The following is a 13,469-nucleotide window of genomic DNA, read 5'->3' as shown; positions in this document are numbered from 1 at the left end:
AATCTTTCTTTAAATTGTGGTCTTCCTTTGGGTGTAGTTTATTGAATTCACTTCATTCAATTTCTAAAGATATTGAGATTGACCCTTGTATTTGGCACACCATTTTCCTAATCAAATATTTTTGATTGAATTCTATTCATTCAATTTCCAAGGATATTGGGTTTAACCCATGTATTTGACGCCTCTATGTTAGACGACTCTATGTTTGACTCTTCTTGATTGAATTATATTCATTCAATTTTCAAAGATATTGGGTTTGCCCCCTGTGTTTGACGCCTGTATCTTAGACTCCTCTATGTTTGAATTACTCAACACACGTTTCGCCATCCTTATAGCAAAAGGTTCATCAGGAGGGTTGGTCAATGAATTGACTTATGCGAAACCTAAGACAAACCAAATAATGTAATCTTAGATATTTCTTTTTTTGACCTCAAATCAATATGTAATCAGAAATGTGTATGTTCATACTCACTAATATTTGACCTTTGTAGTCTTGAAATTATTTTGCATCTGGTTACAACCTTTCCTTTTGTCGTAATAAATGACAACTGTGTTCTGTGTGTCCTCCTATGGTATACATAATAATTGTAACTTTGTACAACACTCTAGTACATTGAGACTATACGTGATTGTAATTGTAACAAATTGGTTTCCTGCTAGTGTTTTGGTATTTACCTGTTTTTCTTAGATTTCCCTGCTACAGATTCCAATTTCCTCACAGTACGATTGCCGCGGGAAATCAAAGATGGCTGTGTTATATAGTGGCGTGATGAGGCCACGCACGTGAAATGTGATCGCGTCATCACGTCAGCGCGATCTTTCTTTGGGAAGTAAGTTTTGTTCTAGTGAATGCGGTTTTCTGTGTTTTATGCCAATATTGGTTATTTCGCTCCTATTTTTTGAATAAAGAGTTTAAACTCCATCTGGGTTAGAATTTAGGGCATGATACTACTAATTTATGTTGCCATATTGTTTTTGTTCTGTTTGCTTAGGAAATTACGCTGTGCATTATATTTATCCTCATCTGGCACTATTTGTTTTCAGTTGTTCTAGGTGTCCTAGATTTTCATTTTACTCTTCTCTTGTCTTTTATCTAAATGGTAGTAATACAACAACAGTACTTCACGTATATTTTTGGAGGGGATCCTTAAAGTAAAGAAAATGACCATGGTATTGTATAGATTGTATTATGCCGATATAACCGTATGATTAAGTGGCTGAGTATCTAACTTTTTTATGTCAACATGATGATTAATACTTATCTTTCATTTTATATAATGACATGCAATTTCAGTCTGGCCATGTGACAAGAGGCTGAATAACTAGCTTATTTATGTTAACTTGATGATTATTACCTGTCTTTCATTAAATGTAATAGACATACGTTTTGGTAGAAAAACATTCAAAGTAATGTACATATAGTCACATTAGTAGATTATAATAGTCTCTGAGATAGTATATCAAAGGAAATGAAGCATTTCCATGCCTGTGTTGACACCCGAATGGCAAGTATCCATTATACAAATCCAATATGCTTCTCTTTGTATTAGCAGTTGTTCAAGATTTCCTCCTCAAGGTGGGTAATCCTACTTTCTCCAAACCAAAAAATCTCATATTTTGCATCTGTTCAATTGTATGATTTTCTTGGAAATGAAATGCCAGCTGTGATCTTAAATCTTTTTTTTGTTTTAATTTCTCTCATATGTTCTCCAGTTCCTATCTTCAATGGTCTGATTGTGCTTCCTATGTATTGTTTTTTGCAGATACATTGAATCTCATAGATGACATTTTTGCTGTTGCAATTTATTAAGTGCTTTATTGGTCTAATGGTCCCATTTGGGATATGGATATTAGTTTTGCCATTGTCTGAGTATTGGCAGATTTGACAGTTTCCACACTTGTAGTTGCCTGTTGTTGGTGGCTTCAGCCACATCTTTCAAGGGCCAATTATCAGATTTTTCCATTGTATGAAATGAGATGGGCTGAGCATTTCTATTACATTTTTTGATTTTAGAAAGGTGATGCTGGGTTGATTGTCCAGTATGGAATTGAGATCTGATTCCATTTGTAGAATATTCACATTTTTTGTTATTTCTTTTATTGTTTAGTTGTTTGTGCTGTATGTTGTTATGAATCTCACCTTGTCTAATTCCTTTGATTTTTCCAATTTAATTTTCTTTTTTAGAAGATCCTCTCTCATGTGTAATTTGGTTTTGTGATAGGTATTGATCAGATGTTTATGTCGATATCCTCTTTGTTTAAATTTGTCAATGATGTTACTTGCATGTTTTTCAAATTCTACTTTCGTTGTACAATTTCTTTTTACTCTGAGTAACTCACCATAGGGTATCTTGGAATAACATGGTTCGGATGATTGCTTGAGGCATGAAGTGTACTGTTCACAGCTGTTGGTTTCATAAAGTGTTGTATGAATTGTATTGTTGTCTATATATAGATGGAGATCCAGAAAGTCAATTGTTGTTGTGCTTTGCAGTAGAATGAGTTGTAAATTGTATGAATTTTGATTGAAGTACTTATGGTAAATTAGAAGTTGTTCTTGAGTTCCATTCCATAGAATTAAAATATCATCTATGTACCTTCCCAATGCACCACATTGTTTTCAGTTGTGAATGCTGGAAGTTGCCAAGCATGCTCAATCTCATAGTGACCCATGTATAAGGCTGCATAGTTTGCTGCAAATTTGGCACCCAAGACTGTACCTTGTACTTGTTTATACAGTTGTTGATTGAAATTAAAGATATTATTGCGCAAGGTAAAAGTCAACATTTCTAAGAACATCAAATTCTGCAGGTGAAATGACACTGATCTTGTTTTAAGGAAGTAATAACTGGTTTCTAATCCTTTTTCATGGAGGATACTTGTATAGAATGCTGAGACATCTAGTGTGACCAACCAATAGTTTTCTTCCCATTGTACTAACTCCAATTGTTGTATGATGTGCTTGGTATCCTGAATGTATAATGATAGTCCTGCTGCCAGCGGTTGAAGGTGTTTGTCTCCGTTAGCGTTTCCGTTAAATATCCAATACTGTTGATAATAGGCCTACATGATGGTAATTCTTGAAAGAGTTTGTGAATGTTAGGTATGAAATAGATTGTGGGAGTAATTGGGAAAGGAGTGTGCATGTATTCTTGTTATTCTGTCAATAGACCTCTGTCTCTCCAATGTGTACTCATTATATGCCAATCCTCTTGCAATACGGATAATGGATTTGAGGTTAGTTTTTCATAGCATGAAACGTTGTCCAAATGTTGTGTAGCTATTGTGACATAGTCTTCAGTATTCATTAACACAATGTTGCCGGCTTTGTCTGCAATTTTTACTGTTATTTCATGATTTTGTTTTAGCTCAGATAGTGCTTTCTTTTGAGCTGTTGTTAAGTTATGTCTAATCTTTGGTTTGATTCCCGACATGTATATTTGTCTTAGATCTTGTTGTGTTGCTTTAAAAAACATATCAATGGCATTGTCTGATACTAGATGGGGGACAAATTTAGATTTCGGTTTTAGGGTTGTTTCTTCAGGGAGTCCCAGAGTGATATGTAGATCTTCTGCAAAAGTTTGTATGCTGTGAATGGCTTGTGCTTCTTGCAGTTTAAGTAGATGTACTGTATCTTCAACATGGACAACTGATAATTCCGATGGGAATAAAGTGCTTGCTGTTTTTTTCATATAATCATGTTTGAAAAATATTTTAGGAGTTTATGTTTTCTACAGAAATGATAAAGATCAATTTGTACCAAAAAGTAGTCTGCTTGGTTAGTAGGGCAGAAGGTTAGTCCTTTGTTTAGAGCCGAGATTAGCTCTGGTGAAATCTCTGTGTAAGGTTTACAATTAGGTTTTCCTTTGGGGAAGTGGATCCTTGGATCTGGTTTGCATTCCTAAATGTCTTCCTCCATAATTTTGCATTACTTCCCTTACCCCAACTAACATCTCATGTCAGGAGAATGTCACCATGTTTGTGTTTTAACTCTTTCGATCGGTATTCAAAACTGTTCTTTAAATAATCTTCATCAATCTTGCACATCCTGGGACCCCCTTCCCTTACAGGCCGACTAACTGGTATGGTGTGCTGCTGCTGCCAGAGTCTGTCGCAGGGTTCCTGTGTCAGCGTTCGCTTCTTTCGCCGTTGGAACCTTGTGGCTTTGCAGGGCCTTGTCTCCCCTGCCTTCGCTGCACTTTGTTCACCGTGTCTCTCCTCTCTGGTTCAGTATGCCGCTGTTATGCTCACCTGGTCTCTGCTGAGGCGTCGGGCGCTGTTTGGCGATAGACAATCTTTCCCTGGTTCACTGGTCGGGATAGCTTGGGACAAACTCCTTGGAATCGGCTCCTATGGAAAATAGCAAAGGGGTGATGAGTTGTGGGCTATGCTAGGATTGTGGCAGCCCTCTTGCCCCATCTCCAGTTCGTACACCCGTATGGGTGGTTAGGCCAGATGGCTCACCTGATATTTTGTAATGATGGACTCTCCGTCCTGCCGTTCTTGCAGGGGCACTATTCTTCTTAGAACCAGTTACTTCACTGATTCCCGATGAGGACTGACCCAGGCCTGATTTGATTTTGATCATTTGTAACGCGCACCTGATGAAATTAATCGTATATGGGCGCAGATGTAATCTTTGTAATTAGAAACGTGTTCAGATCAAGTTCAGTTGTATGTGGAGGAATGATTGATTTTACAGACAAAAGGCTCTAACAAAACAGATAGGTCTTTACCGCCCTGCGGAATGTCGCGAGAATCGTAATCTCGCGGATTTCTCTGGTTAATTTATTCCATGCTCTTGGACCGTAGACTACAAATCAACGATCCCCTTTACTCACATACCTAGTACCTGGAATCTGAAGCAGATTATTGTCTGCTGAGCGCAGTTGTCGGGTAGAACCAAGGAACCTACCTGCTGTGGTAGTCCTGTCTGTTGCTGCTTATCTTTTCTCCAGCAGTTCAATATCAATCTTTGCCCCTTTATGTCCTCTTTGTCTTCCTCTCTGTTGTTCATTGTCAGTTCTTACTGTCCGTGTGTTGATGTGGTCCCTTTTCCTTCTTTTAGGTGTTGTGGTGGCTCTTGTGTTATTCGTTTAAATGCTTGTTGTCCTTGCATTAACGCTGTTTTGTCTTCATCTCCCCAGGTGGTGATGTGGCTCCGAGATTGTAGCCCAGTAAGCGGAAGCGGCCGTGAAGGAGATAGAACCGCTGTATGCAGATGAGCTCACCGCGGGCTGCAGCAGCCACGAGAAAGAGGTATGTAAGCTCGAGCGCGAGCGACTTGGGCGCTGAACGTGTTTTCAATGTGCTAACCTATCTCCTCTTCTCTATACAGCGCCGCGGTGAGGCATCAGGTCCAACAATAAGTATTTGCCGGTTCCAGGGTTATTCTCCGCTCCTACAGGTAAAGTCTACTCTGCATCCAATGGTAAGTTGCTGTTTGCCAGGTTCTTGCGTGGATGAGGATGTTTCTTCTGCAGAATGGATCACGGCGAGAGTTACTGGATGAAGATGTTTCTTCTGCAGACGGATCACGGTGAGCGCTACGTTGCAAGCAAAGTAACGCGAAGCATGGTCCAATGTGAGGGTGGGGTTTAAATAGCCTTGAGCTGCTTAGCCCCGCCCTTAGGTAGCCTGGCTGTACATGGCCAGCCACACCCGATGGAAGATGCTGGACGCACTCTGACACTCCCTGTCACGATGCACATGCAGCACGAGCCTGGCAGTTAAACAGGCTCAGAACTCCACATGGTTTGGTCTTTCTCATGACCCTGGTGCCCCAGAGGCGCCAGGACAACACCCACCTGGCTCCATGATGCATTCCATGGGGAAGTCTAGATTTCCCCAAGGAGTCCCCTGCATAGGGGCGGATGGGCATTGCTGCCCCTGACTGGGTGGCCATGACAGCTGCCACTCTGCTGCAGGTGAATGTTTACAGCTCGCTCCGTGGTTCCTCTCCTCTGGACTGCCTCTGCTCCTGGTCTCTCCTCCCGCTCCACATACTCTGCAGCCTCTGTCCTTGCTTCCTTCTCACTCCCCCAGCTACAAGCAACATTTGAGTTTAAATGGCCCACTCAGCTGATTTAGCCTAGAACAACTAGACTGCACTTTAAGCTCACTGTCTCATTTTCTCCACATTAACACTCCATTCATCTTCTTCGTCTCAGTATCCCAGTGGTTATGGGAATTGAAGTCCATATATTTTCTAGGCTTCTCAGGGCAATGCAATTTCTAAATACTTGTTGGAATAGTGATCATCAGAGTCAGGAAAAATTATGTGAACATTATGTGCAATAATGTTTTGCCCAGAACTCCCATTTAGATATAACGCTTTATAATCAGGGGATGTTGAATGTAAACCATGCATACCTGAGGGGTAATTGTTATTCTGCTGGAGAGGCTTTCCATACAGAAGGGCTTGGATTTTAACATGGGAACAGCGGGTGAAATGACAACATGCCATCTGGTATTTAGGGATTCTGGGGTCGTCTTCTTCATGTAGAGAATAATCTCCTCCCATGTAACGCTCACCTTGTATCCACAGGGGCACCTCTCGACTTGTCGGGGACACTTCTGGGTTCACTGCACCTTCACCGATTTTCGTTCTGCCAGGAATCAGTTCTTGATTTTTGGAATTTTGAGCTCTCCGTCCTGCCGTGCTGGCAGGGGTGTGTCGTTGTTGGCTTGATCCGCCAAGTTACTTCACTGGCGATAGCCTGGAGTCCAGACCGGCTGCGACTCCACCTTTCAGGTAAGTCTTTTAGAGTTTGTTTTGAATAATGTATATATTGATGAATGCTCCAATTACCTTTTTCTCTGGTCTTGCACAGGCTGATGGAAGGAGCCGAGGCTGACGGCTGAGTTCGATAAGGTAAGGATGCACTAAATGCGGCGCTGAAAGCGTCCTTGCAAGTCAACTGACCTGTGCTGCTGTTCCTCAAAGGTCGCAGAGAATTCTTGGAAGCGGCGATGTATTAGGACCAAACGCCGAGGATATTTGGAATGGCGGAGGCCTTCCAGGAGAGCGGGTAAGTAGCTTCTAATTCTTGCCTCTATTGTCCTAGAGATGTAGCAGGAGAACAATGGAAAAGTTCCCGAAGGCTCCGACTGGATGTGTAACGCTCACCTGATTCCCACGGAGGCGCAGGTCTGGCTTCGAGTGCTGATGCTTCTTCAATGGTGAAGCGCAGGACTCCGAAGATGGACAGGAAGGGCCCCTCTACTCTGGCTTCTCTGATTCGCAGGAATATTCCCCTGTGCGTGAAAAGGGAGTATTACCTACTGACTGAGTTATGCTCAAGCCTCCCACTCTCTTCCAACCCTCCACGATACCCTTCCACGATTCCCTGTGAAGTCTCACCTTAGGGTCAGGAAGGATGAGCTCTCCATCCTGCTTCTGATGCAGGGGGGCGTTGAAACCCAGTTACTTCACTGGATTGAGGATTGATGGGAGTTCAGGTAAGCTTGACTATTCAGGTAAGGCGCTGTAAAAATTCTGCTGCAAGTTCAAAAGTCCAAGCTTACAAATAATGTTCATTGTCTTGTTGCAGCAAGCGCTAATGCTTGTGTCTTTTTCCCCATAGGGGTCGTGGTCCGGAAAATGCCTGGAAGCGGCAAGACCCGAAATGAAATGGGAATGACCCAACAGGTAAGTCTTAGAAGGAAACTGAGCTTTTCATATTCCTTTCCTTCTCTCACCTTGTTCTTGTCTTTTTCTCTCTAGGCTCTGGGAAGTGGCTGTGGATCCGGATGATCGCTGCTGAAGATGGAGGCGTCCAGGATAGGTGAGAGAAATGCAGCGCTGCAGCGATCGTAGCGAAATGCTTTTAAAAATGATGTCTTCCTTTTCAGGATCGTCGGTGTGATGTCTCCGTGGTGCTGATTTAGCAGGTAAGGTCTTTTGTCTCCCTTTGCAGGTGACCCAGGATACTGACAGGCGTGGCTGAGGTCCAGATGCAGGAGCTGACACGGTGAGCGTCCAGCTGCGAGGAGCAGAACAACGCGAAGCGTGAGTTGCTGATCGGGTGTGGTTTGAATAGCTTTGGAAGAAGTTCCAAGTGTGTATCCTTCCACCGATCAGGTATGTATCCTTCCCCGACCACACCCGGGTGGAAAGTAGTCCCACAGGTAAAGTAGTTCCATTCAGGCCTCAAGAGGGCCTGGATGTAGCAGCATGGTCTGCATCAGGTAAGTGCACATTAAAACACTTGAACACATGTCTAGCTTTATGAGCCTGGCGCCTAAGGCGCCAGGACAGGGGTCTAACATGAGCCTGGCGCCTAAGGCGCCAGGACTGCGTCCAAAGGGCCCCAGCTTGGGCCCGCTGGCACTCCCCTGGGGGAAATGATGCCTGCCTCTGGGGTTGCTGGGTCGGACCTGGCTCCTTGGAGGTAGGCTTCATGACAGTACCCCCCCTCAAGGCCCCTCCCAAGGTTCTTTCCTCCGAGGGTTTTGGCTTGTTCGGAAATCTCCGGTGAAACCTTTGTACTAATCGAGGTGCGTGGACATGGTTACTAGGCTCCCACGATCTCTCCTGAGGTCCATATCCCTTCCAGTCAACAAGATAGAAGAGTTTCGACTTTACCACCTTGGAGTCTAAAATGTCTTTAACTTTTCTAATTCCCCTTCAATTTGAACTGGATCTGGAGGCTTGGACAATCGGGTTCCTGGTTGTACTGGCTTCAAAAGTGATGCATGAAAAACTGGATGAATACGCATGTTGGACGGTAGATCCAGTTTAAAGGCCACTGGGTTGATTATAGCCTTGATGGGATAAGGTCCTATGAAGCTGGGATTGAACGTTCGCGGGCCCTTGAGGGGTAAATGTTTAGTTGCTAGCCATACCTGGTCTCCTACTTGGTAAAGAGGAGTTTTACTTCGGTGCAAATCAGCGTTTTCTTTATACTTTTTCTTGGCTTGCTGTAAACGACTTGCAGCTTCTTTAAAGGCTCGGGTTATTGTGGAATGCAGATGATTTACTGCGGGCATTTCCAGGGTCAGAGGTGGATCTAGGTCAGAGGTCCGAGGATGGTGACCATACAAAGTATAAAAAGGGGTTTGTCCGGTTCCAGAATGCACTGAGTTGTTGTATGCATATTCTGCGATCCAAAGAATGTCTTTGCAATTCAACTCAGATTGGTGTAACATGCACCGAAGATATTGCTCGAGAATCTGATTGGTTCTCTCAGTTTGTCTGTCGGTCTGGGGGTGGTGGCTGGTGGATAACCGCACATCTATTTGTGCTAATCGGCAACACTTCTTCCAAAAATGGGAGATAAATTGACTTCCACGTTCCAAGACTAATACGGAAGGGAAACCATGTATGCGAACGATATTCTCCTGGAATTCCTTGGCCAAGGTGGAAGCTGAAGGCAAACCTTTTAAAGGGATAAAGTGGGCCATTTTGGAGAATAGGTCCACAATTACAAGGATTGTGTTGAAACCAGCACAAGGAGGCAGGTCGGTTATAAAGTCCATTGACAGGGTGTGCCATGGTGCCGGTGGAATATCCAAGGGTTGAAGTAGGCCGGCTGGCCTTTTCTTTTGAGCTTTGTTTTGGGCGCAAATTCCGCAAGACAGAACAAAAGACTTTATGTCTTTTCTCCAAGAAGGCCACCAGAAGTGGCGTTTGATTTTTTCCTCCGTTTTAGCGATACCAGGGTGTCCTTCCATTAAAGATTCATGATGATGGGCAATAACAAGTTCTTGCAATTCTTTACTTGGCAGAAACAACCGCTCCTGGAAGTAGGGTAAGTCATCCTTAACGGTGTAATGAGGACCCTTCTGACTCCATTCCAGTAAGGTTGAAGAGTCTAGAAGTTGTTTTACTTGCGTTTGGATGTCCTCAAAAGTTTGCAATGAAGTTAAGCCTAAGATTCTTTGCTCAGGTATGATGGGTACAGGTTCTAAGCTCGAATTAGGTACTTCCATGCCAATCCGGGATAAGGCATCTGCTTTTCCATTCTTACAGCCAGGGCGATAGGTAATTACAAAATCAAATTCCGCAAAGAATAGAGCCCATCGGAGTTGTCGTGAAGATTGAGCTTTGGCCGACTTTAAATACTGTAAGTTTCTGTGGTCCGTAATTACGGTGATGGTGTGTCTTGCCCCGAGAAGGTAGTGACGCCAAGCCTTGAAAGCAGATTTGATGGCCAGTAACTCTTTATCGGTAATTGCATAGTTGATTTCAGGAGGAGAACATTTTCTGGACCAAAAGGCCACTGGGTGTAGTTGGTTAGTTTTTGGGTCTCTTTGCGACAGGACAGCTCCCATGGCCGAACTGGATGCGTCAGTTTCCACAATGTACGGGATATTTGGGTGCGGGTGCTTCAATACAGGTGCAGAGGTGAATTTGGTTTTCAGGTCCTGAAAGGCTTGTTCGGCCTCAAGAGTCCATTCGAAGCGTTTCTTTTTCTTTAGGAGAGCTGTGATGGGTTGGACTGTTCGGGAAAATTCCGGGATGAATCTTCGATAGAAATTGGCAAAGCCGAGCATGCTCTGAACTCCCTTCACCGAGCTAGGAGATGGCCATTTGAGGATGGCTTCCACCTTTCGCGTGTCCATTCGGACTCCTTGAGGTGTCAGGATGAATCCGAGAAACTCAACTTCTGTGGTATGAAAAACGCATTTTTCGAGTTTTGCAAATAGTCTGTGCTGGCGCAATTTCTCAAGAACTGCCCTAACATGTTTTCTGTGCTCAGATTCTGAAGAAGAGTACACCAGGATGTCGTCAATGTAAACAATGACACAGACATCGATAAGTTCCCGAAGAACATCATTCATAAAGTACTGAAAGGCGGCAGGTGCATTGCACAAACCGAAGGGCATCACTTGATATTCGAAGAGCCCAAACTTGGTGCAGAATGCAGTCTTCCATTCGTCGCCTTCTTTTATACGCACCAGGTGATAAGCTCCTCGGAGATCTAACTTGGTGTACACACAAGCGTCTTTCACCTGGTCGATAAGCTCGGGGATCAAGGGCAGAGGATAACGATTCTTAATCGTTATTTGATTTAGGGCGCGATAGTCTATACACGTTCTAAGGTCGCCCTCTTTTTTCGGCACGAAGAACAGAGCTCAAGAGACAGGAGACTTGGACGGGCGAATAAAACCATTGGCTAGGTACTGATCTAAATACTGACGCAAAAGCAGGTTCTCAGGTTCCGTAAGAGCATAAATCCTACTACAAGGTAGTTGAGCATTGGGTACCAGATCGATTTGGCAATCATAAGACCGATGGGGAGGTAACGTGTTAGCCTGTTCTTTCTGAAAAACGTCTTGGAATTCTTGGTATTCTGACGGTAACTGTACAGGGGTGGAAGTTGCTGAGGCTAGACCCATAGCTGGATTTCTTGGATAACAAGTTGGTTCACAATCAGGAAAACTTATCTTCTTTGCTCGCCAGTCAATTCTGGGATTATGTGTTTCTAACCAAGGAATTCCAAGAATTACTTGAAATTGTGGGGCCTTGATCACATCAAACACGATTGCTTCCCGATGTCCATCCTGACCCACCAGTGTCACTTCAACAGTGGAATGCGTTACAGGCCCTGAAGCTATTTCGGTTCCATCTACTGTAGTAATGACATCTTGGGTTACTTTCGGACGGAGAGGAAGCTTAACCCTGGAAGCCAATTCACGGTCTATGTAATTTCCAATAGCTCCACTGTCGATGTATGCTTTTATAGCATGCAACTGCTGAGGCTGTTTTGGGTCCACGAGCACCATTGGCATGACAAAATGCGAGGTCAAAGAGTTAGTTTTCAAGCTCGGCAAGCGGACCCCTACGCTTGTCGGGCTAGGTCGTTTCCCGAATCAGGTGTCAATAATTTGTTATCAGTAGCTCCAACCACCTTCTTAGGTGGTTTAACTGGACAATTTCGAAGAAAGTGACCGGAAGTCCCGCAATACAGACAAAGTTGCATTTGCCGCCTTCTCTCTCGTTCTTTCTGCATTAATGATCCTTTAACACCACCGATTTGCATAGGTTCGGATACGTCGGTACTCTTGGAGTTAGCGTGGGTTTTGATCGGTATTCGGGTTTCGTACTTGAACCGATCTGCTTTTCTATTTTGAAGTCTGTGATCAAGTTGAACCACCAAGTCTATGTAGTCTGCGCAGACCTGGGGTGGGTTTACTATCTGAGCTAGAACATCCTTAAGCTCTCCGCGCAGGCCTCGATGAAACAATGTGATCCTTTTGTTTTCTGGCCATCCAGTTTCCACAACCAGTCTGTTAAAGGTGGCAATGTAGGGCAGAAGATCCTGATTACCTTGTCGTAAGGATAGCAGTTCGTTATCAAGGGCCTGTCCTTGAGAGTGTCGAGCGAACAATCTTTCCATGCTGGCCTGGAAGCCCTGAAAATTCTGGAGAATGGGATCATCCTGATTTACCAATGGAATAGACCAATCGGCAGCACTGCCACTGAGGTAAGATAGTATAAAGGCTACCTTGGTCTGGTCGTTAGGGAAGGCTCCGGGTCTGCATAGAAAGTGTAAACGGCATTGGTTCATAAAGACGGCATATTTCTTGGGATCCCCCGCAAAACGTTCAGGCGGGGCCAAAGGCATGTGTCCAGGTAGATTGATTTGTACCGGGTTATTCAAACTCATTGATGTGGAAATGTCTCTGGAATTAGGTAAAGGAGTGTGCCCTGCCTGGGCCTGTAATAACCTTTTGGCTAGGTCATCTGTTCTTTCCTTGGATAGGATCAGTTCTCTTTTGAGAGCGTTAGTCTCCTGGCGGGCTTGATTGAGTATTGATGGGAGTTCAGGTAAGCTTGACTATTCAGGTAAGGCGCTGTAAAAGTTCTGCTGCAAGTTCAAAAGTCCAAGCTTAAAAATAATGTTCATTGTCTTGTTGCAGCAAGCGCTAATGCTTATGTCTTTTTCCCCTTAGGGGTCGGGGTTCGGAATGCCGGAGATATGGCGCCGACCCGAAGTGAAACGTGCAGTTCCAGTAAATGACAGGTAAGTTCTGGATGAGCGCTCGGGTAATGTCTTTGCATTCGCTCATTCAATGTCTTTGTCTTTTTTCCCCATAGGGGCCGGGGTCCGGAAAATGCCTGGAAGCGGCAAGACCCGAAATGAAATGGGAATGACCCAACAGGTAAGTCTTAGAAGGAAACTGAGCTTTTCCTAATCCTTTCCTTCTCTCACCTTGTTCTTGTCTTTTTCTCTCTAGGCTCTGGGAAGTCGCTGTGGATCCGGATGATCGCTGCTGAAGATGGAGGCGTCCAGGATAGGTGAGAGAAATGCAGCGCTGCAGCGATCGTAGCGAAATGCTTTTAAAAATGATGTCTTCCTTTTCAGGATTGTCGGTGTGATGTCTCCGTGGTGCTGATTTAGCAGGTAAGGTCTTTTGTCTCCCTTTGCAGCTGACCCAGGATACTGACAGGCGTGGCTGAGGTCCAGAGGCAGGAGCTGACACGGTGAGCGTCCAGCTGCGAAGAGCAGAACAACGCGAAG

The sequence above is a fragment of the Ambystoma mexicanum genome, chromosome 6p (assembly GCF_040938575.1).
Source record: "Ambystoma mexicanum isolate Mex_15411 chromosome 6p, UKY_AmexF1_1, whole genome shotgun sequence".
Lineage (NCBI taxonomy): Eukaryota > Metazoa > Chordata > Amphibia > Caudata > Ambystomatidae > Ambystoma > Ambystoma mexicanum.
The sequence above is the reverse complement of the archived record's forward strand: the minus strand, read 5'-3'. Positions refer to the sequence as shown.